The following is a 16,547-nucleotide window of genomic DNA, read 5'->3' on the forward strand; positions in this document are numbered from 1 at the left end:
TTTCAGTTATTCTTGTTGGTTCACATAACAATTGCTTCAAATTTGACATTTGTAAAATATTCATATAGTTTTTACATAAAGATGACTTTTTATGTAATAAACATTTATTTATATCACCAACAATGTACAATTCATTTAATTGATTTAATTGATTTAATATTTCTTCAAAGTTAATAAGAAAGGACGACTCTTTTGGTGGTCTGTAAACGGTCCCAATAGTAATCGTCTTGGTATTTGGTATTAAGATGTCTATCCAGAGGGCCTCAAGTCTGTCGTCGTGAAGATCTTGTCTTGGCGAAAACGCAATGTCCTCCCTGATGAATACACACACCCCTCCACCATTTCTAGAGTTGTCTAGTCTCACAATGTTGTATCCTTCAATGTGAATTTCAGCATTTGTTACTGTATTGTCCAGCCATGATTCTGTAATTGAGATACATCATTAATGTAATGACACATCATTAATGTGATGGATATACAAATCCTTCATTAATTAACGAAAGAAGAAGAAGAAGATGTAATCCCATTACAACCCTCGTAAAAGGACGACTTCGTTTGTGGCGACTCGTTTAAGTCGTTAAATACCGGTACGATTTAGAAATCCTTAAACTTCCGTTATGTTGCTTGGCGCAAAAACCAGAAAACAGTACAATAGCCAATATGAAAACATACATATATGTCACATAAATAGAGCTGTTCACATTCAAAGGTATGTTATGTTAAAATCAAATTGTCATAAAATATAAGGTAAATCAATAGAATTGTTTTTTTTACAGATATAAAAACAATACTGACAATTCACGAGACGAGGCCACCCTTTAATAGTCCAAATAATTATGACGTCTTGAAAGGCTATTATAATTTTTTTCTTTGACGCCTTACTTCGAAATAATTATGACGTCTTGAAAGGCTGTTAGGATTTTTTTCTATGAAGCCTTACTTCATAATTATTTGGACTAGGCCACCCTTAACAAACTTAACCTTGAACATATCGTATTGGTTCGAATATTGGCCCATTATGTAGGCGTGCCTACTGTAGCTGACGACGTCACATTAGTTTCTAATTGTCCATATGAAATACAGTTTATGCTAGTTTTACAAACTTCTCATGCAAATAAATTCAGTTATTTGATAAGCAGTCAAAAATCTTGTGTACAGAATTACAGATGTCGGGACTCTCACGACTGGTCCATCAATGGAGAACTTTTGGATACTCCAGTTAATACTGTTCATATAGGAATTCAGCGAGATAAGCTCTCCTGTTCTGGAACTAAGGATGTAGTCCCATGTCGCATACAATTAGCTCGACAGACTGTTTATTCTCTCATGGGCGCTGGGTTATATGGACTCAACGGTGTTAATCCAAAAGTGTCCCTTCCTTTAATCCGTTGCTACGTAATTCCAAGACTGTTATATGGGCTAGAGGTTATTTTACTCTCTAAAACTGACATTAGTAATCTCTCTACATACTTTATAAAATTTCTTAAGCGTATTCAACATCTTCCAGACCGTACAGCTAATGCTGCAGCTTATCTACTTTTAGGACAAATTCCTATTGAAGCAGAGCTTCATAAAAGAACACTAGGTATATTTAGAAACATTATTGATAATAAAAATTATGTTGAACGAGAATTAGCCTTCCGTCAACTGGCAATGAAAACAGAGTTGTCAAACAGCTGGTTTCGTGAACTCGTTACTATCACAGATCTCTATGATCTCCCGTCACCATACAACTTACTAAATCATCCACCATCTAAAGCTAGTTAGAAAAAATTGTTTGTATTGATTGCTCTGTAAATTATTACTGGTCTGCTAAACTAAAATCTGAGGCATCAGGAAAATCATCTCTTAATCTTTTGAACTGTGATGATGCTACATGTACATGTAAAATGTATTTGGACATATTCATTCCATCTAGAATACATGTGGATCGGATCCTTATTCGACTCTTCGTGCTTGTATTAAATCTAAACTTGCGTGTAATGCGTATACACTTCAATGTGATAAAGCTTAATTTAGTAAATTTCAAGTGAACAATATATATGTCCACTGTGCGGCTTGGAAAAAGAGAACCGTATACATTTTATTTTAAGGTGCTGTAAACTTGAGTCAACAAGATATAACTTTTTACAAAGCTTAAAATCAAATGTCCATGTGAACGAGGCATTAGTGATAGTGTACTGTTGTAGGAATCAAACATAATTTACTTGAATATTAACAGTGGATAGTGAACTTATATTAGTGACAGTGTATTGGAGTTAGAATCGAACATGAACTTGTCAAATGATTTTTGACCCTGTTCCCTATTCAGAAAAGGATGTACATAATATATCTTTATTGCAAAAAAAACATCAAACCCTGACGGGTTAAAATGCAAACATAGTACATTGTATGTATATATATATATATATATTATTAATTCGTATTATTTAACACATTTGATTCGTTTAGGCATAGTCACATGTTAAACTATATTTTCGAAGGTAGAGAGAAAACGGCGTACATGTATAGCAAAAAGCATATTGACCGGCAAAATGCATATCGCACGGTTATTTTTAGAATATCTAAAAGCCGATATACTTTGTGACGTCATGTAATGATTTTCAGGATATTGTTTAACGTTTTGAAACAAATGATATATCTGTGATTGATTATTTGACGAAAAAAAATCTTCTAATATACATAATTAAAATGTCCCAAAAAAAAGTAAATGAAATAACAACTAATATGTTGTTATTGTCAAGGAGATAATGTAATATCTATAAAGTTCCAATAAACCTAAATGACGATTTTGATACAAACATGTTCGTAAATTAATAATATAACAAATATAGCCTTTGTATGAGGTCAATACAGGATATATCGACCCAAAAAAGTATATCGACCTCGGACTTCGTCCTCAGTCAATATACTTCTTTCAGGTCAATATATCCTTGTATCGACCTCATACAAAGGCTGTATTTGTATAATATATACACAAGTTACAAAAAACCTAATAGTATATGATAAATGTTTTAAAAAAGTGAAGCTGATATTAATAACATATATATCAATATATATATATATAATAATTGACGAATGTGGACCTTATTTTCGCAATTCCATAGATTGCTTTATATAGTCTACAACACTAGACAAAATATCCTTATTGGGATCTAGAATAGTTTTAAGTTTAGAGTTTGAGTCAAGCTGGTTAAAATTGGATAATGGGTTTTAATTGCATTTATAAGGGAATGTCTTACATTACTGTTAATTTTGGCAATGGAGGAAAAAGTTTTGCTCATCATCTAAAATTTAACAAACTTTGCACAGTCTGTGTTCTCTTAAAAAAAATTTATAACGTCCTAATTCAATTTCCAAATTATGATCACTTACATGTACACGTAATTTTGTTAAAAGTTGACGACTATTAAAATTGTTTAGATTGTGCAAGAAGTCCTCAAATTTAATTTCATTTTTAAGTTTACTATAAAGATAGAGTTTTGAACTGTTATCAATATTTGAAAGTTTTTCAAGAGTGATGTTATTATACTTTTCCTTCACAATCTGTTTTAAAAGTTTTTTTGAGTATTTTTTATTAGTTTAAAAGGTTTATCAAAATCAACATATATTCTTCTTCATCAATATTAAATTCTTTAAAAATATGCTTGGCAAAAGTGTACCAAGTATATATTCCATCTTTAGTCATACATGTAGATTTATTTACTGCAAAAGCTTCTTTAACAAGAGGGTTTATTTCAATCATGGCAGTTAATTTTACAAAAATATAATAAAACTTGAGTTTTAATAAAGGAGTCAAGCGGAAATCGTCCCAACTCAGACTTTGCAGCTTCATGTATATTACATGAGGTTTTTTTAATTCCAAGAACAGTTTTACAAAATTTATGATGCACTTTTTCAAAGTTGGTTCTATCTGTCAATGATAATTAAGTATCACAGTTACTTCCATGCAAAGTGGCTCTATTTATGGCTTAAAAGTTGAGTAATAATCTTCCATAAACCAGATCTCACTATTATATAAAATTATGGGTTTAATTAAGGAATCAAATAATTTACATGATAAATCAACAGAGACATGATGAAAATTAGACAGATATTTTTTTATGAAAATAATGCTTTAAGTGCTTTCTTGGATAGCTCATGTGTAGATCTCTTAAATTTTCCTTTATTATCAATAATGTTCCCAAGAAAGTTATACTCTTTAACTTCAGTTAACTGATTTTGTTTATAAAATTTTTTTGACTCTAAAGTATTTCTAAAATGAAAAATCATAATTTTGTTTTTATTTGCATTTACAGTCAGCTGCCATTTGTAGCAATATTTTTCCAGTTTATTCAAAGCAGATTGTAAACCGTTTTGTGATTCTGATAATATTAAAAGATTATCTGCAAAACTAAGACTACTTATTGGTGTTTTATCTAAATACACAGGATCACATGTCCCATCAAAAATTGAATGGAGATCATTAATAAAACAATTTAACAATGTGGGGCTCAAACTGTCCCCTGGTTTGACCCCTTTATTTATTTTTAAAAATTCAGATAATATGGAGGTGGTGGTAATGTGTATTAACGTGTGTAATATTGAAGTCGATGATTGGATTATATTCTACACTGAAAAGTGGGTCGCCTGATATAGGCGGAAATGTACGGACTGAAAGACTTATTTGTTTGGCATTGCGACCCACACTATCACATATGGATCATTTTATGTAAGACAGTCAGTTTTATTGATTTGCAGAGTTAACCAAATGCAAAGTACCCAGAAAAAACACAGAACTCAGAGACAGGAAACTGACAAATTAACCATATAAAATATATGATGCACGTGAAAATTGAACAGTAATTGTGGGACTGCCCATTGAAGAGGAAGCGGATCCGTTCCGTGTTCGCTCTGATTCTCGTTCGCCCTAGGACCTGTTCGCTCTACTTCTTGTTTGCCCTAGGACAGTTCACGCTGATTTTTCATAGCATATATTTTATTATAGGACACATTTGTAACTAAGACAGACTAAGTTATTGCTTGTTGGAAATTTCGCCGACTATTTATCTTGTTTTGCTGTATATTTACTATCATTTAATTTATCTGTAAGTAATGTAATCACTCTGATTTCATTTAATATCATATAAATTGTTTTTAATGTATATAATTACCTTACACGTTTGTGTGCTTTGCGAGTTTTAATCCCCTTCATAAACTTGTCTTACTGTATTGAGACTTTAAATTAATTGAAAAAGTATTGAGAAATTAAGGTGTGCTGTGACTTATTGTGTTCTGTATTTGCTTACATTTATAAATTAATTCAGAGAGAAAAAGACACTTTCCTCTTCCATATATATATCAAATTTGTCAAAACAAACTTGAGATAAAAGAAGCCAAGCTGTGAAAATACAGTTCCTTTTAATGTCTTTAATACAATCTTATATTCATTGTTTAAACTCCTACCAAGCTGACCTCTTTATTTTATTTTTCATTAATAATGCATCATTAGCAATTAATACAGCAATAAAGTGATTTCAAAGACATAATATTATTCTAAATTGCAAACAAACCTAGGGCGAAGGAACCCACCACAAACGGACCTAGGGCGAACATGTACCTAGAGCAAATGGACCCGTTTTCATTGAACAGAGACCTGATGTCACATCTTGAAGATGTGGTCACAGTTTGGTATTAAAATAATCATATTTTAAATGGCTCAACCACTATGGTTCCTTGTACAAATAGACAATGATTTAAAACTTTGATTGTTTGCTTTGGTTTTATAAACATCACTTTCTACACCATATGGGTAATTTCATGGCAGTCAGTTTTTTTGACAGACTAAACCGTAGTACTTGAAGGAAAGCGCCAACCTGTGGGAGGAAACGGACTAACCTTATCACATATGACATGAAAATAGAACCTTAATTTGCAACTGTCCAACTAGGGCTCAAACCAACACCTAGAGGTACATGTAAGGTGTGACAAACTACCATAATATAAACACGCCTACTGCCCCTGAGTTTTGAGGATAAAGGATCTGTACCAAATCAGGATAGCAAAATATCAAAAAATTGGGAGGTTGGCACAAATAGACATGGTGTTTATACTGATATTATCCCAGTGCAATGTTTTTCAGGGCTAGGTTTAAAAGTACATGTATGATAAATTCAAAATGGAAATATATGCAGCAGGACAGACAATTGTTGCAGATTTACAGGTTTATAGTAGTTTTGTAACAGTAGATGCTAGCCTGGTACAAAACATTCATATTTTGAAGACTAGCATCTGGTGTCATTTGAAGTACTTAGACAAAAAAATTATAAAAGTATAAAAGGATAACAATGTGCATTTGTCATGTTTGTTTTAATTAAAACACATATATTCCTTCCATGAATTGCATATACATTTATTTAATTTATTACAAATCTTTGTCAGTCAAATGTATGTTTATAGGGTATACTAGAACACACCCGTGATATCGCGGGTCCGTGACTGATATATAACTATGCGTATGCCTTATTTTAGTATGGGTATTGTCATCTGATAAAGTCATGCCGATTATAACATGTATAAGGTGCACAGTTTTCTTTGCTTTCAAAATCTTTCTGTTTGAACCCGTCGACCTGGAACCTATCAATTATTGGTAATATTAATAATTTGGAAAACAAAAGGGCCTGGAATGGAATTTTTTTTACTCAACAGTATACAGCAAAATTCTAAATACACTGTTTGGTGGTGCGCCTGTCTGATGCGGAACGTACAGATAAGGTAATAGGTAACAGGTGAATATACTATTGGTATCGGTGTCGGACTCGATCCGGAACTTCATAATTATTGGCAATATTAATTACGTGGAAAACAATCGGGCCTAGAGTGGTGTAATTTTTAATCAACACCATTGTACTATATTAGTTATATATAAAGTTGAATTCTTTGATTCATCGTTTTTACGTGATGACGGCTGACAAATTGGACCTCGTAATTTTAGTATTATAGATATACAGTTATGTACAATGTAATTTCTGGGCTTCTGTTTATACTTTAAAATACTGTGTGATATGCTCCTTCCTTAAAGGGGTTGTCAGTGTATGACCTGATGCCCATAGTTCCATATAGCCACTTGTTTGTTTTTACCAATAACGATGAGGAATTTTTTAGCATTTATTTAATTATTGTTCATGTGTATACATATGACCTTATGTCCTGAATCCCCTATAGCCACTTGTTTGTTTTTACCAATAACCATGAGGAATTGTCTAACATTTATTACTGTTAACGGTTGTGAGTCAGTGTATGACCTTATGCCCAGAGTCCCATATAGCCACTTGTTTGTTTTTACTAATAACCATGAGGAATTGTCTAACATTTATTACTGTTAATGTTTGTGAGTCAGTGTATGACCTTATGCCCAGAGTCCCATATAGCCACTTGTTTGTTTTTACCAATAACCACGAGGAATTGTCTAACCCTTATTACTGATAATGTTTGTGAGTCAGTGTATGACCTTATGCCCAGAGTCCCATATAGCCACTTGTTTGATTTTACTAATATCCATGAGGAATTGTCTAACATTTATTACTGTTAATGTTTGTGAGTCAGTGTATGACCTTATGCCCAGAGTCCCATATAGCCACTTGTTTGATTTTACTAATAACCATGAGGAATTGTCTAACATTTATAACTGTTAACGGTTGTGAGTCAGTGTATGACCTTATGCCCAGATTCCCATATAGCCACTTGTTTGTTTTTACTAATAACCATGAGGAATTGTCTAACATTTATAACTGTTAACGGTTGTGAGTCAGTGTATGACCTTATGCCCAGAGTCCCATATAGCCACTTGTTTGATTTTACTAATAACAATGAGGAATTGTCTAACATTTATTACTGTTAATGTTTGTGAGTCAGTGTATGACCTAAGGCCCAGAGTCCCATATAGCCACTTGTTTGATTTTACTAATAAAGATGAGGAATTGTTTAGCATTTATTACTGTTAATGTTTGTGAGTCAGTGTATGACCTTATGCCCAGAGTCCCATATAGCCACTTCTTTGATTTTACTTATAACAATGAGGAATTGTCTAACATTTATTACTGTTAATGTTTGTGAGTCAGTGTATGACCTTATGCCCAGAGTCCCAAAGAACCACTTGTTTGTTTTTACCAATATAAACCATGAGGAATTGTTTTAATAGCGTTTATTACTGTTAATGTTTGTAAGTCAGTGTATGACCTAATTGACCTTATGCCCAGAATCCCATATAGCCGCTTGTTTGTTTATATCAATAAATATGAGGAAATGTTTAGCATTTCTTACTGTTCATGTTTGTGAGTCAGTTTATGACCTTATGCCCAGAATTCCATATAGCCACTTGTTTGATTTTACCAATAAAGATGAGGAATTGTTTAGCATTTATTACTGTTAATGTTTGTGAGTCAGTGTATGACCTTATGCCCAGAGTCCCAAAGAACCACTTGTTTGTTTTTACCAATATAAACCATGAGGAATTGTTTTAATAGCGTTTATTACTGTTAATGTTTGTAAGTCAAAGTATGACCTAATTGACCTTATGCCCAGAATCCCATATAGCCGCTTGTTTGTTTATATCAATAAATATGAGGAAATGTTTAGCATTTCTTACTGTTCATGTTTGTGAGTCAGTTTATGACCTTATGCCCAGAGTCCCGTATAGCCACTTGTTTGTTTTTACCAATAAAAATGAGGAATTGTTTAGCATTTATTACTGTTAATGTTTGTGAGTCAGTGTATGACCTTATGCCCAGAATCCCATATAGCCACTTGTTTGTTTTTACCAAAAACCATGAGGAATTGTTTAGCATTTATTATTACTGTTAATGTTTGTGAATCAAGTGTATGACCTTATGCCCAGAGTCACATATAGCCACTTGTTTGTTTTTACCAATAACCATGCGGAATTGTCTAACATTTATAACTGTTAATGTTTGTGAGACAGTGTTTGACCTTATTCCCAGAGTCCCATATAGCCACTTGTTTGTTTTTACCAATAACCATGAGGAATTGTCTTTATTTTATTACTGTTAATGTTTGTGAGCAGGGGTTAAAAAATCCACTAGCCCGACGCCCGGGACTAGATCATTTACGCCTCGGGCAATTAAAATGTGTAATCCGATATGCCCGACGTACTAGTAACAAAAAATTCTTGACGTTTCCAAAATAGAAAGTGAAAAATCCCTTCATCACTATTCTATGTTAGCCATTTCGATTCAATTAAGTCATCCGGGATTCCAAGAATTTGAACTGGTTTGTACAGGTCCTGTTGTACATATTTTAAACATAGAACAAATAACTCTGGCATGTCTGGGTGGCCTGGTATCATGTGTTGATTCTCGTACTTTAAATATCGATTTCTCATACCATTGATTGAGGTATTGTACATTGCTTATAGTGCCGAGATTTTCAATTAACGTTATTTGGGGGTATGATGTATTGATTGGTATTGACATGTCTTGTTGCACAGCTCTTGAGCACGAAACTATGCAACAAAATATTTCTTAATATTTTAGTACGGGAACCTCAGGAACTTTGTCAGTTTCTAAACGAAAAACGGTAGATGAATGGAGTAACGAGGCTGAAAATTCATCCACCCAAAATGCTAAAACGACAGGGAAAAACCGCGGAAAAAATAATAATGTCCAGGACAGCAGGGCTGTCAAGTCTTTAGCGCGCGACTCACACATGTTCAGCATTTTCCTTTGATCTATTGTTTTTTTCTCTTTGATCTTAATAATTTGGCCAACAAATAACGCATTCACTTCCCGAAAAGTTGGCAGAACTGGGACACAATGATTACCTTGGCTGTTGCTGATAAAAAAAAAAAAAAACAGACAATGCTCTGTGAATATTGCCGTTAGTTGCCCCAAGCTAGCCAATAAAAAGTCTGCTTTGAATGTGGGAACAACTTAGTTAGGTTAAGCACCAAAAGAATAATAACAGATCAACAAAAAATATTAAATACAGTGTATAATGTCTCCTTCAAAACAAAGAGCACCTACTTTGTATTATGCAGCAAACTCTTAATTTTTAAGGCATACTAGGGCTAGCAGGTCAGTTTTGATGGACTAGCAGTTCTTCCAACAGGGCTAGTAAAATCCTGCTGCCAATAAGTCCTGGGCTAGCTAGCTGTAACAACATTTTTTAACCCCTGGTGAGTCAGTGTATGACCTTATGCCCAGAGTCCCATATAGCAACTTGTTTGATTTTACCAATAAAGATGAGGAATTGTCTTTATTTTATTACTGTTAATGTTTGTGAGTCAGTGTTTGACCTTATGCCAAGAGTCCCATATAGCCACTTGTTTGTTTATACCAAAAACCATGAGGAATTGTTTAGCATTTATTACTGTTAATGTTTGTGAGTCAGTGTATGACCTTTTGCCCAGAATCCCATGTAACCACTTGTTTGTTTATACCAATAACAAGGTGGAATTGTTTAGCATTTATTACTGTTGGAGTATTTCAGTCAGTGTATGACCTTATACCCAGAATCCCATATAGCCACTTGTTTGTTTTTACCAATAACAATGAGGAATTGTTCAGCATTTTTTACTGTTGATGTTTTTCAGTCAGTGTATGACCTTATACCCAGAGTCCCATATAGCCACTTGTTTGTTTTTACCAATAACTATGAGGAAATATTTAGCATTTCTTACTCTTCATGTTTGTGAGTCAGTTTATGACCTTATGCCCAGAGTCCCATATAGCCACTTGTTTGTTTATACCAATAACCATGAGGAATTGTTTAGCATTTATTACTGTTAATGTTTGTGAGTCAGTGTATGACCTTATGCCCAGAATCCCATATAACCACTTGTTTGATTTTACCAATAACCATGAGGAATTGTCTAACATTTATTACTGTTAATGTTTGTGAGTCAGTGTATGACCTAATGCCCAGAGTCCAATATAGCCACTTGTATGTTTTTACCAATAACGATGAGGAATTGTTTAGCATTTATTACTGTTCATGTTTCTGAGTCAGTGTATGACCTTTTGCTCAGAGTCCCATATACAATGTAGCCACTTGTTTGTTTTTACCAATAACCATGAGGAATTGTCTAACATTTATTACTGTTGATGTTTTTCAGTCAGTGTATGACCTTATACCCATAATCCCATATAGCCACTTGTTTGTTTATACCAATAACAATGAGGAAATGTTCAGCATTTATTACTGTTGATGTTTTTCAGTCAGTGTATGACCTTATACCCATAATCCCATATAGCCACTTGTTTGTTTTTACCAATAACAATGAGGAATTGTTCAGCATTTATTACTGTTGATGTTTTTCAGTCAGTGTATGACCTTCTACCCAGAGTCCTATATAGCCACTTGTTTGTTTCTACCAATAACTATGAGGAAATGTTTAGCATTTCTTACTGTTCATGTTTGTGAGTCAATTTATGACCTTATGCCCAGAGTCCCATATAGCCACTTGTTTGTTTTTACCAATAAAAATGAGGAATTGCATAGCATTTATTACTGTTAATGTTTGTGAGTCAGTGTTTGACCTGATGCCCAGAGTCCCATATAGCCACTTGTTTGTTTTTATCAATAACCATGAGGAATTGTCTTTATTTTATTACTGTTAATGTTTGTGAGTCAGTGTATGACCTTATGCCCAGAGTCCCATAAAGCAACTTGTTTGATTTCACCAATAAAGATGAGGAATTGTCTTTATTTTATTACTGTTAATGTTTGTGAGTCAGTGTTTGACCTTATGCCCAGAGTCCCATATAGCCACTTGTTTGTTTTTACCAATAAAAATGAGGAATTGCATAGCATTTATTACTGTTCATGTTTGTGAGTCAGTGTTTGACCTTATGCCCAGAGTCCCATATAGCCACTTGTTTGTTTTTACCAATAAAGATGAGGAATTGTTAAGCATTTATTACTGTTCATGTTTGTGAGTCAGTTTATGACCTTATGCCCAGAGTCCCATATAGCCACTTGTAATAACGATGAGGAAATGTTCAGCATTTATTACTATTAATGGTTGTGAGTCAGTGTATGACCTTATGCCCAGAATCCCATATAGCCACTTGTTTGATTTTACCAATAACAATGAGGAATTGTCTAACATTTATCACTATTAATGTTTGTGAGTCAGTTTATGACCTTATGCCCAGAGTCCCATATAGCCACTTGTTTGTTTTTACCAATAACAATGAGGAATTGTTCAGCATTTATTACTGTTAATGTTTGTCAGTCAGTGTTTGACCTTATTCACAGAGTCCCATATAGGCACTTGTTTGCTTATAGCAATAACCATGAGGAATTGTCTAACATTTATTACTGTTTATGCTGTTAATGTTTTTGAGTCAGTGTATGAACTTATGCCCAGAGTGCCATATAGCCACTTGTTTGATTTTACCAATAACCATGAGGAATTGTCTAACATTTATTACTGTTAATGTTTGTGAGTCAGTGTATGAACTTATGCCCAGAGTCCCATATAGCCACTTGTTTGTTTTTACCAATAAAGATGAGGAATTGTTTAGCATTTATTATTGTTCATGTTTGTGAGTCAGTTTATGACCTTATGCCCAGAGTCCCATATAGCCACTTGTTTGTTTTTACCAATAACCATGAGGAATTGTTAGCATTTATTACTGTTGATGTTTTTCAGTCAGTGTATGACCTTATACCCAGAGTCCCATATAGCCACTTGTTAGTTTTTACCAATAACTATGAGGAAATGTTTAGCATTTCTTACTGTTCATGTTTGTGAGTCAGTTTATGACCTTATGCCCAGAGTCCCATTTAGCCACTTGTTTGTTTTTACCAATAACAATGAGGAATTGTTCAGCATTTCTTACTGTTGATGTTTTTCAGTCAGTGTATGACCTTATACCCAGAGTCCCATATAGCCACTTGTTAGTTTTTACCAATAACTATGAGGAATTGTTTAGCATTTATTACTGTTAATGTTTGTGAGTCAGTGTATGACCTTATGCCCAGAGTCCCAAAGAACCACTTGTTTGTTTTTACCAATATAAACCATGAGGAATTGTTTTAATAGCGTTTATTACTGTTAATGTTTGTAAGTCAGTGTATGACCTAATTGACCTTATGCCCAGAATCCCATATAGCCGCTTGTTTGTTTATATCAATAAATATGAGGAAATGTTTAGCATTTCTTACTGTTCATGTTTGTGAGTCAGTTTATGACCTTATGCCCAGAGTCCCGTATAGCCACTTGTTTGTTTTTACCAATAAAGATGAGGAATTGTTTAGCATTTATTATTGTTCATGTTTGTGAGTCAGTTTATGACCTTATGCCCAGAGTCCCATATAGCCACTTGTTTGTTTTTACCAATAACCATGAGGAATTGTTAGCATTTATTACTGTTGATGTTTTTCAGTCAGTGTATGACCTTATACCCAGAGTCCCATATAGCCACTTGTTAGTTTTTACCAATAACTATGAGGAAATGTTTAGCATTTCTTACTGTTCATGTTTGTGAGTCAGTTTATGACCTTATGCCCAGAGTCCCATTTAGCCACTTGTTTGTTTTTACCAATAACAATGAGGAATTGTTCAGCATTTCTTACTGTTGATGTTTTTCAGTCAGTGTATGACCTTATACCCAGAGTCCCATATAGCCACTTGTTAGTTTTTACCAATAACTATGAGGAAATGTTTAGCATTTCTTACTGTTCATGTTTGTGAGTCAGTTTATGACCCTTTGCCCAGAGTCCCATTTAGCCACTTGTTTGTTTTTACCAATAAAGATGAGGAATTGTCTTTATTTTATTACTGTTAATGTTTGTGAGTCAGTGTTTGACCTTATGCCCAGAGTCCCATATAGCCACTTGTTTGTTTTTACCAATAACAATGAGGAATTGTTCAGCATTTCTTACTGTTGATGTTTTTCAGTCAGTGTATGACCTTATACCCAGAGTCCCATATAGCCACTTGTTAGTTTTTACCAATAACTATGAGGAAATGTTTAGCATTTCTTACTGTTCATGTTTGTGAGTCAGTTTATGACCCTTTGCCCAGAGTCCCATTTAGCCACTTGTTTGTTTTTACCAATAAAGATGAGGAATTGTCTTTATTTTATTACTGTTAATGTTTGTGAGTCAGTGTTTGACCTTATACCCAGAATCCCATATAGCCACTTGTTTGTTTTTACCAATAGAGATGAGGAATTGTTTAGCATTTATTACTGTTCATGTTTGTGAGTCAGTTGATGACCTTATGCCCAGAGTCCCATATAGCCACTTGTAATAACAATGAGGAAATGTTCAGCATTTATCACTTTTTATACGACCGCAAATTTTGAAAAATTTTTCGTCGTATATTGCTATCACGTTGGCGTCGTTGTCGTCGTCGTCCGGATACTTTTAGTTTTCGCACTCTAACTTTAGTAAAAGTGAATAGAAATCTATGAAATTTTAACACAAGGTTTATGACCACAAAAGGAAGGTTGGTGTTGATTTTGGGAGTTTTGGTCCCAACGTTTTAGGAATAAGGGGCCAAAAAGGGCCCAAATAAGCATTTTCTTGGTTTTCACGCTATAACTTTAGTTTAAGTTAATAGAAATCTATGAAATTTTGACACAAGGTTTATGACCACAAAAGAAAGGTTGGGATTGATTTTGGGAGTTTTGGTTTCAACAGTTTAGGAATTGGGGGCCAAAAAAGGGCCCAAATAAGCATTATTCTTGGTTTTCGCACAATAACTTTAGTTTAAGTTAATAGAAATCAATGAAATTTAAACACAATGTTCATGACCACAAAAGGAAGGTTGGTATTGATTTTGGGAGTTTAGGTCCCAACAGTTTAGGAATTAGGGGCCAAAAAGGGACCCAAATAAGCATTTTTCTTGGTTTTCGCACCATAAATTTAGTATAAGTAAATAGAAATCTATAAAATTTAAACACAAGGTTTATGACCATAAAAGGAAGGTTGGTATTGATTTTGGGAGTTTTGGTCCTAACAGTTTAGGAAAAAGGGGCCCAAAGGGTCCAAAATTAAACTTTGTTTGATTTCATCAAGAATTGAATAATTGGGGTTCTTTGATATGCGGAATCTAACTGTGTATGTAGATTCTTAATTTTTGGTCCCATTTTCAAATTGGTCTACATTAAGGTCCAAAGGGTCCAAAATTAAACTTAGTTTGATTTTGTCAAAAAATTAATCGGTTGGGTTCTTTGATATGCTGAATCTAAAAATGTACTTAGATTCTTGATTATTGGCCCAGTTTTCAAGTTGGTCCAAATCGGGGTCCAACATTAAGCTTTGTTTGATTTCATTAAAAATTGAATAAATGGGGTTCTTTGATATGCCAAATCTAACTGTGTATGTAGATTCTTAATTTTTGGTCCTGTTTTCAAATTGGTCTACATTAAAGTCCAAAGGGTCCAAAATTAAACTTAGTTTGATTTTAACAAAAATTTAAATCTTGGGGTTCATTGATATGCTGAATCCAAACATGTACTTAGATTTTTGATTATGGGCCCAGTTTTCAAGTTGGTCCAAATCAGGATCTAAAATATTATATTAAGTATTGTGCAATAGCAAGTCTTTTCAATTGCACAGTATTGCACAATGGCAAGAAATATCTAATTGCACAATATTGTGAAATAGCAATATTTTTTTTTAATTAGAGTTATCTTTCTTTGTCCAGAATAGTAAGCAAGAAATATCTAATTGCACAATATTGTGAAATAGCAATATTTTTTTTTAATTGGAGTTATCTTTCTTTGTCCAGAATCAACTCAAATCTTCGTTATACACAATGTGTATTCACTTTTTACTACCAACTGATAAATTAAAATAATCTTTACCATTCAGTGATAACAAGCAGTTTTTTTACATCTTAATATCTTATGATGTATTTAAATGAGTAGTTATTGTTGCAAACTCCATTAGAAATTTAATTGAGATTAATTTGGAAAAAGGGAAAGGGGGATGTGATTAAAAAAATTAGGTTCAATTTTCTCATTTAAAATGAAATTTCATAAATAAAATGAAAATTTCTTCAAACATTTTTTTGAGAGGATTAATATTCAACAGCATAGTGAATTTCTCTAAGAGAAAACAAAAATTTTAAGTTCATTAGAACCGTTCATTCTGTGTCAGAAACCTATGCTGTGTCAACTATTTAATCACAATCCAAATTTAGAGCTGAATCCAGCTTGAATGTTGTGTCCATACTTGCCCCAACCGTTCAGGGTTCAACCTCTGCGGTCGTATAAAGCTACGCCCTGCGGAGCATCTGGTTATGTTTGTGAGTCAGTGTATGACCTTATGCCCGGAATCCCATATAGCCACTTGTTTGTTTTTACCAATAAAGATGAGGAATTGTTTAGCATTTATTACTGTTAATGGTTGTGAGTCAGTGTATGACCTTATGCCCAGAATCCCATATAGCCACTTGTTTGATTTTACCAATAACCATGAGGAATTGTCTAACATTTATTACTGTTCATATTTGTGAGTCAGTTTATGACCTAATGCCCAGAGTCCCATATAGCCACTTGTTTGTTTTTACCAATAACCATGAGGAATTGTCT

The sequence above is a fragment of the Mytilus edulis genome, chromosome 14 (assembly GCF_963676685.1).
Source record: "Mytilus edulis chromosome 14, xbMytEdul2.2, whole genome shotgun sequence".
Taxonomy (NCBI): Eukaryota; Metazoa; Mollusca; class Bivalvia; order Mytilida; family Mytilidae; genus Mytilus; species Mytilus edulis.